A 9,700-nucleotide genomic window follows, 5' to 3' on the forward strand; every position below is an offset into this window, starting at 1 on the left:
GGGAAAGAGAACAAGATATGAGTAATTGATATGAATTCCTGAGAAGGGGGCCTCCATATCCTACACATCCCAGGTTCAAATCCATGGCGCTGGAGTCAGGACCTCTAAGAGAAATCCCAGATGGGTTTTTAGGAGGACCTGAAAGCACAAGAAACTTCTGTCTCACTTCGCAGGCAGTAGCTCAGAGACACGGAGCAAACAAAGGCCCATGGCAGGATCATAAGCAGCTGCCAGTGCACAACGATAAGGACCAGGCAAAGTGAGTTATATCTTGGAGATGCCAGCAGAAGACAGACGAAGAAGATGGCTGTCAGAAAATTCACTCCCTTCAGCAGAGCCAGGATGAAAGAGAAGCTGTTTTCACCCCAACACTGAGAGCTTAGATCGCTTACAGGAGACAGAGATACCTTGAATTGGCTGAATCCAGTGTTCTGCCACAGGATGGACATGGCGCTCAAGGGCTAAACTAGATTCAGTTACAGAGAAATAAAGGTACATCTTTGCCCACCTGATTTTTGTGACTGTGGTATTTATACCTGTTAAAAGATCCAGATCCAGAGTAACAATGATCTGATGCCGGATCTCCTGAACTGGTGTTTAGGGAGCTACACATTGTCTCTAATTAAATTGTACAGAGTTCGGACATACACCTAACCATACATCAGAATTTAACATAAAAACTACACTTCAGACCAGTGAGGAAAAGATTATTCAGTAAGTGGAATTGGCACAACTAGGAACCATTTGGAAAATAATTAAGGAAAATCTCCATCTTGCTCTTTATACCAAAGTAAATTTCATGAAGATCAAAGATTTAAACTCTGCAAACCAACAACAACAACAACAACAACAACAACAACAACAAGAAAAAAACCCACACAAAACTATGATAACACTTGAAAACTGGGTATATTTATCTGTAATATTAGAATGGGGAAGACTTTTCTAAGAATGACACAAAACTTAGAAGTATAAAGAAGATTGATAAATTTGACTACAAAGATTTTTTACATTTCTCTACAATAAAAAAGAATAATGAACAAAATCAAAAGACAATTGGTAAACACGGAATACTATTTACAATCTGTATTGTAGGGCTAATTTCCTAAACTTACAAAGAACAGGTATAACCAGTTAAGAAAAAGATGACCGACCCAACAAAGCATTAAACAAAAGACATGAACAAGGAAGGCAGAAAAAGATATAAATGGCTAACGCATGGATGAGAAGATGCTCCACCTCATTAACGAGTAAGGAAACGTAAACCAAAATAACAGTTTTTCCCAACAGTGATCATTTTATTATTTGTAGGCACAAATGAGTATTCCGTGTGTGCATGATGACACTTAAGAGGAAATGGAGAACTCAGAAGTTTTTATTGCTAATTTTCACAACTGTAACACTCTAAGCAAGCTTACAAACACAAATGATTGTAAAAACTGAGTAAAGATTTACAGATCTTTGAATTAAAGAGAATTTCTCACAGTTTTTGACAAAATGGGGTTACACTACATTTTCAAAAAGCATATTATGAATGAACTCATATTTAAAAATAATCTGCTTACTATGAATTTCACAATGCTATTACAAGTCAATGCAATGCTTCTCAGTTTGGATGCTATCACACAATACACCAGCAGTTCTTTCAGAAATACCTCCTGCCTTCTTTTGTGTGTCTAGGCAAATCATCAGGGTCTTACTTCTAGGTCATTGATATTTCCTTCTGCAAGACATGCAGAAAAATCCTTAATTCTAGTGAGCCAAAATAACACTTTTTAATCTATGAAATTGGCAAAAACCTAGGCTTGATAATACTTTTGCTAAGGTCACGGACACCAGACATCTTCATACACCTTTGGTATAAGAATAGTTGCTATGTCAACACATATCAAGCAATTTAATTCCCCTTCCTTTTTACTCAGGAATTTCAGTGCTAGAAACTTACACTACAGATACACTTGAAAAAGTTCACAGAATATGTTCATTGCAGTATTGTTTTTAGTTAAAAAAATAAAACAAAAAGGAAATTCTCTTTAAGGAGGGATCTAGGGAAGTGATTGCTCAAAGCAGGCTACACCATCGCAGGAGCCTGGGGCGAGGGGAGGGGTCACGGACAGGAAACTTGATTACATCAAAGTTAAATCAGTTCTCTTTCTCAGCTAATGAAATGGTCCCCCATCTTTTATTTGTACCATGAAGTTTTTGTGTTCTCTTCTTCACTTAATTCAGCCCTAAAAATATTTATTAGAGTCCTACTATGTTCTACACATATTTTATTAGGTCTATCATGGAGCTGGAGCTTGAGGGATTGGTATAATCTGAACAAGCAGAAAAGGCAGGAAAGTCATTCTAGGAGGGGAAACAAGCGCGGAGCCATGGAAGTTTATGATGTGCTTGATGAGCAAAATATGGCACATCTGAATTGCAATGTGAGAAGAGGAGGAGTATAGTTAGAAATAAGCCTGTATGGGGACACCTGATGGCTCAGTCGGTTAAGCGTCTGCCTTTGGCTCAGGTCAGGATCCCAGGGTCCTAGGATTGAGTCCCATGTGGGGCTCCCTGCTCAGGAGGGGAGTCTGCTTCTCCCTCTTTCTCTCCCTCTGCCCCTCATGTACTCTCTCTCTCTCTCTCACGCTCTCAAATAAATAAATAAAATCTTTAAAAAGAAAGAAGAAAGAAAGAAAGAAAGAAAGAAAGAAAGAAAGAAAGAAAGAAAGAAAGAAAGAAAGAAAAGAAAGAAAGAAAAGAAAGAAAGAAAGAAAGAAAGAAAGAAGCGTGTGGCCAGACTGTGCTGCAGGAGCATTGCTTTATCAGCAAATGATCGTTATTATTACATTTGTGTTTTTTGCAAAACAACTCTGGCAGCCAAATGCAGGGTGGAATGAAGAGGGAAGGAGGCAAGGAAGCTAATTAGCTGGTTGAGGCAATAGGTCATGAAGTCAGAACGAGGTCAAGAGAAGTTAGAATGGAGAAGGTTGAGAGGGTTGGAAACAACTTAGAGATGGTTTAGACACAAGATGGCTACTTATCAGACGTGGGAAGGGGAGGAAGTGAAGTCATTTGAGATAGCATTAACAGAACCTGGTTGTCGATTGGAGATGGGCGGCAAAGGAGGTGAAAGCATTTCTAATTTCGTAGCCTAGGAAAAGTTGATCTGGTTAAACAACATAAGGAGCCGGGAAGAAAGGCATTTTGGTTGAGGGCTGGAAGACACGCTAAATTTTGGAGGTATTGAGTTCGAGGTATCTATGAGCTGCCCGGGTACAGATGTCTGAGTGATATTTGGAAAATATAGTCGGAACCTCCTGAGCGAAAAAGACTGCTCCATGGGGAACACAAGAAGAGAAGAGAGTAGAGGTAGAACTTTGGAGAATACCTGCATTTCAGGGCTGGGTCAAGGAAGGGGAGTCAGCAAAGGGATTGGAGGAGGAACGGTCAGAGCCCCTAGAGAAAAAGTAGTGCTTCGAAAGCCTCAGGTGGAGGCAGCCGTGAATGCCGAGCTGCAGGGGGAGCCGCGCAGAGCCCCCCAGAAGTTCAGCTCCTCCAGCTGCCCCCAGCCCCACTCCAATTCTCTCCAGCTGCTCTCTGAAGTTTAAAGTACAGCAGTCGCCGCTTCTCCAGCTTCGCTTTCTGAGGTCTGGCAGCAGATAATCCTCCTCCTGACGTGTCTTCTAATGTTACAGCACGCTGCCTCCGTCCTTCACCTCATTCATCTCGCCGCGTGGGCATTTCGTCGGCTCTCAGCATCACAAGAAGAGGGGTGAGTACAGAACAATACGATATTTTGAGAGAGAGAGAGACCACATCCACCTAACTTTTATTACAGTACATTGTCATAATTGTCCTATTTTATTACTAGTTATTGTTGTTCATCTCTTACTGTGCCTAATTTATAAATTAAGCTGTATCCTGGGTATGTGTGCATAGGAAAAAAACATAGTATATATAAATATCATATCTACATATATATCAGTGTTATCTGTGGTTTCAGGCATCCACTGGGGGTCTTAAAATGTTTCCCAGGCAGATGAGGGGGACCACTGTATTGTTCAGCTTTTTATATAAAAACTCTCAAACATTTTCTAAAAAACAAGTGCTGTAATCCCCTTTGTCCCAGGATTCACAAATATAAAAAGATACAATTTCCTTACACCTCTAGGCAAGTCAAGGGCAATGGAGCTCACAGTTCTTCAGGCCTTACTTAGTCCAAGGCCCCAACAGCCAAAACCTTCCAAGCAAATAAACAAACAGAAGCAACAAAATACACCAGAGTCGGCAGAAAGTCATGCAAATTGAATTACATTTCTTTTTCCATATAAGAAAACTTCCTTCTGACAAGAATATTGAGTTCCTTTCCTAGGTTTTATAGCATAATGTTCCTGTTCTTTTTTAAAAATTCTAAGAATTTCCCAGCAATCTTTATGCTCCTTAAATCCCGACAAAGCCAAGGACATTCCTCAAGGCTGGCTTTAGTTAGAACTACCTAGGGGACGATTTCTAGACATTTCACTTCATTGAGTTTTTTGGGAGTGTTACTAAATGTTTAAGCATGTAATTAATCCTAAAGCCCTTCTGATTAATTGCTTGGAAAAAAAAAATGATTTAGATTGCAATGACAGACTCCTAGACATGCCTTGGAATTTATATAAGAAACCAGTGAGTTATTACAAAAACAATTCAAACCTGTATATTGTCTTAAAGTTGCCAAAACAAATAAACTTAAGATGCAAAGATGTTTTTAATAAAGAATGTTTTTAAAAACAGCTGCATAAGATGTATTTATTAAACAGTATTTTTTTTAAGTCAGAATGTAAAGCAGGCACTGGAAGTGAAACCAGGCTCAGCAGGTGAAGGAATAGTTGTTTCCTGAAAAAAAGTACTAAGGACTCGAGAGCATAACTTGGAGAACTTTTATAATTTTGTTTTATAAATCCAATTTTATAAGGAATAGTCCTCACATTCTCACAAACTGTCAGATACTTTAATAACTAGAAAATTTAATTCTGAGCTAATCTAATTTAGAATTGACTTTATTTGCTATCAGCGTAATAAAGAAAACTTCAGTAAATTCAAATACATTGAATAATACCTTAACTCAGCTTCTCCTTCTGGTCTGGAAATAAGCGGTTGTCCTTCTCCCTTTTAGAGTTAGGCCTTCAGATCCCAGACTTTAGATCCAGTCTTTCCATCCTCCTCAAAAACTTACCAACTCCATTGGCATCCTCTTTGTGACACCTTCATTCTTTGGCTCTACCGAATCCTTCAGTTTTGTCTGTAAGTGGTCTCTCTGTCTTGGAAATAAATACACCTGTGAATGTAGTCCTGCCATCCCTCTGGGATCTCCTCCTTTCTCTTGTTCCTTTCACCAAACATTTCTTGATTGGCTGTCCTACCAATTCCATTCTTGTCGGTGCCATGCACTCAGGCCTTTAGCTCCTGCTGCAAAGCTCCTGTCCGCCATTCTGCTCACAAATTTGTTCATCAAATCAATGGACTTTTCTCAAACATCATTCCTCTTGAGCTCTTTACTATCTGGCCAGCCCTTCCTCAATAACAAGCTACCATGCATGGATCGGTGTAAAACAGATCACGTGAGTTTTTGCAATGGTTAAGAACATAGATTTTGTTGTCAGGGAGACCTGACGTCACCATTTTGTAGCTCTTTAACCATTGGGGGAAATTCTTAAATTTCTCTGTCTCAGTTTGTTCATCTGTAAAATTAAGTAACTCTTCCTCCTAGGTAAGGTATGAGGATTAAATAAGAAAATACATGTAAAATTCTCAGTATACAGTAAGCACTCAATAAAGATTACCTCTACTACTCACCCCATCTTCCTGACAACTCCCTAGTCTCCTTGCTGACTCCTCTTCATTTCTCTGTCCCTAAATGTGGATTTCTCCCAAAGCTTTGTGCTGCCCTCTCTCTACAAGCTCTCCCTTAGATACCCCATCTCCTCATTGTTTCCAGTATGACCACTACACTATAACCTTCTAGTTCAGGCGTGACTTCTCTGCCAAGGTCCATCCAGTCCCACTTTCACAGACTGCCCTTAAGCACATTCCTCCCTGAATGAGCTGTCCTCCCTCAAATTCAACTCATTAACAAAAGGATCTTATCTTCTACCTCCTCTAAACTACCCCAGGAGCATCACAGGTGTGGGATCTCAGAGTCAGTTTTAAATCATTCCTCTTCCACAACTCCCTGCCCTTCACATACACAATATCCTGTTTTATTTTCTAATCTCTCTTATTTCTGGTTATGCCTTCTCTTTCCAGTGACCAGCATTCTGGCCTAGGTCCTAATCTTCTCACACTTCGATTACTGAAATAGCCTTTCAGATGGTCTTCTTCCACCATCAACAGATTAATTTTCCTGAAATGACAATTTAATAATTGTCCTATTAAATTGTCCTATTCAAAATCCACTGACACTCTTGCCCCCCAACATTGTCTACAAGATGAAATAAAATTCTTTAGTCTTTAATTCAAAGTCCTCCACATGCAACAATTATCAACCTTTCTAATTTTGCCTTCCAACTAAAATCCTCCAGGTTAGAAGGTATGTCTGATTCATCTTTGTATCCCCCATGTAAATCACAGTCCCAGTCAATAAATGTTTGCTGAACTGAGCTAATATAGCTGATGTCCTCCCACAACTATAGGCATTTGTTGATTGAATGTTCAATTCATTCTTCATTCAATTCATTTAACTAATACTTATTGTCAAAGTGCCTGAAACTATACAAGCACTATAATTACACAGTATTTATAATGAGTAAGCATATTAATCAGGATAGGCCACTTGATGCTGTGGTAACAAAGAATCCCAAACTGTCAGTGGCTTCACAGACAGTATGTTTATCGCTCACACAAAGCTGGGCAGGTGACCTTCAGTGAAACTGCCTTCCATAGGGTGTCCTGGGATTCCTGCATACTTGAATTCAATGGATGTCCATATCAAAATATCCTTCCACAATCACCATGGCCAGAAACAACAGCATGGAAAATCATATGCTGGCTCTTACACACTTGCACCTGGAAGAGACACGCAGCATCTCCATTCACATTTCATTAATCAAAGCAGATCTTATGCCCAATGTCAAGGAAATGAAGAAGAGATATCCTCCCACTTGTCCAGGAAGGGAAGAAGAACCAGAGGACTGATGCATTAGGAATGAGAACAGTGGGCTAGTCAATGAATCAGAGTTCAATACAGCTGCTCTCCAGCTGTAGCTTGTGTCTGAATCACCGCAGAGTTTGTCCAGTCAGAGATCACGAGGCCTCATCCCCAGAGTCTCTGATTCAGGAAGTCTGGGTTGGGACCAGAAATTTTGCATTTCTAGCAAGTTTCCAGGAAATGCTGATGCTGCTAGTCTAGGGACCTCACTTTGAGAACCACTGGGTCAAAATATACCTAAGCAATCTTTTCCTATTTTAAATGGTCCCTGCTCTCAAAGAGCCCACAATTTAAATTGAGTTGGAGTGAGAAGAAAATGTTCCTACTGAACTGAGATAAATATTGGCTTCAAGTGTTCAGGACTGGCCTAGAACAGTAAAAACAATAGCTAAAGTTGTTGCATCTCACACCTCCTTCCACTTGCTGGCTTCCGCTCTATCTTTTTCGCTTCTTCCTTCCCCATTCTCTTCCTCTCCTTTCTCCCCTCTGACAGGGGATTTCTCCCTGCCCTTATTGCTCCACCGTCCCATGGATCCATTTCTAGAGTCCTAAATTTTCCTTCCCAACTGGTCCCCTTTTCCTCTCAGTCACCGTGAGCTCATAGTTTTGACATTTACTCCCACCAATGACCATTCATAAAATGTTTGCTGTTATCATTGAAAACCTAAAAGAGTACATACCCACTCTGATCAGTTCAGCCTAAGGCCCAACTGGGTGCTTCTGCGTATGAGTTTCTATGAATCACTTTTTCCAAAATATTTCTCTCTCCTAACCAGTGTGGCTCTCTCTTTGGGAAAGGTGGACACGAGATGGAGGAAATATGAGAGTGTACAAAACTCAGGACCTGGTGGCAGGGCAGGTTGGAGACAACTCAAGTGAGTAGGCCATCACTACTGCTCCCATGACACCATCCATCACTGATCTTGTGGACCAGATATTCTGTGGTCTTGTTGGAGACTTTCTCCAGTCTCCCTGGCAGGCATGACTATCCAGTATCAACCCAAGCTCTGGTCATCTTTGCAGGTGTCAGGACAGAGGTAGTCCAGGTAACAATGAAGACTTTCCCCACACCATCAGTGAGGCACCATCCATGTGCCTCAACCCTGACCTGGAGGGGTGACCAAGCTGCACCAAATGGAAATGCAGAAGTCTTATTTCCCTGTGTTATGTGACTGTACCAGAACTGTGGAGCCTGATTCAGCTCACCAGGGATAAAAAGCTATTGGGTCTAATTGGATGCTCCTGCATTTGAGTTCCCATGAACTCACTTTTCCAAAATATTTAGTTGGCCGCATAATCAGGAGTCAGATTATCAAAATTCAGTGAGATCTGTCAAATACCTGAGGAACAGTTTCAAATTAAGTCTGCTGCCAGCAGGGGTTCCTGGGTGGCTCAGTTGGTTAAGCTTCTGACTCTTGGTTTCGGCTCAGGTCATGATCTTAGGGTCCTAGGATCGAGCCCTGTGTGGGGCTCCATGCTCAGCAGGGAGTCTGCTTAGAGATTCTCTTCCTTTGCTCCTCTCCCCACTCACATGTTGGGAGGCGCACATGTGTGCTCTCTCTCTCTCTCTCAAAAAAAAATGAATAAATCTTTAAAAAAATTAAATACATACATACATACATACACACATAAATCTGTTGTCAACATTAACCTGACCCATAGGGGACACCCAGAACCCCTTCTGCTGATTACCACTCAAAATCTATCTGTAGAATTTCTGAAGAGTCAGCAATTCCAGATTTTAAGTAGTTTATAAATTTTAAGTTTCTACATTATTACCAACTTGTGATATTTTAATTAAATTATTGTAATAGCTTTTTATGTTCAGATGTTAACTAACATTTACTTTCCTGCTTAGTTTTTTTTTTAAGAATTTTTATTTATTTATTTGACACAGAGAGAGCACAAGCAGGCAGAGTAGCAGGTAGTGGGAGAGGGAGAAGCAGGCTCCCCACTGAACAGGGAGCCAGATGTGGGGCTCGATCCTAGGACCCTGGGACTGTGACCAGAGCCAAAGGCACTTGCTTAACCAACTGGGCCACCCAGGTGCCCCAACTTTCTGCTTAGTTTTATAACCTTTTTGTCATTTATTTTAGCTCTTGCCCATGAGTATGATTTTTTCTGTTTTGTCATAAAAAGGTGATAAGGGACTATTAATATATTTTGCTTTGGTTCTATAATGTCAAGAATTTTTCAAAAAAAATGTAAAAGATGGGCTAGAAAAGAAATTGAGGGGAAAGTATATATAAATCAATGTTATTCTGATCTTAAAAAATAATATTTATTCTCCAAGCCAACAAGTAAAGTTGTACAATTATGTTTTCAAAATGGTGACAAGTAAGGGATAAAATCCACTCTCCTGGTGCCAGTGGGGCTGTGTTTACCTTACGGTATGTAGATGACTTTTTCTGATTTGCCCAAAAACTCCATATAGGCTTGCTTCTTCTACAGATTCAACCTATACAGATATATACAAAGCAGAAAACCAAATCCCATCTTCCATTCCTCAGGAAGTATCCCCTA

The sequence above is a fragment of the Halichoerus grypus genome, chromosome 1 (assembly GCF_964656455.1).
Source record: "Halichoerus grypus chromosome 1, mHalGry1.hap1.1, whole genome shotgun sequence".
In the NCBI taxonomy this organism is placed as follows: domain Eukaryota; kingdom Metazoa; phylum Chordata; class Mammalia; order Carnivora; family Phocidae; genus Halichoerus; species Halichoerus grypus.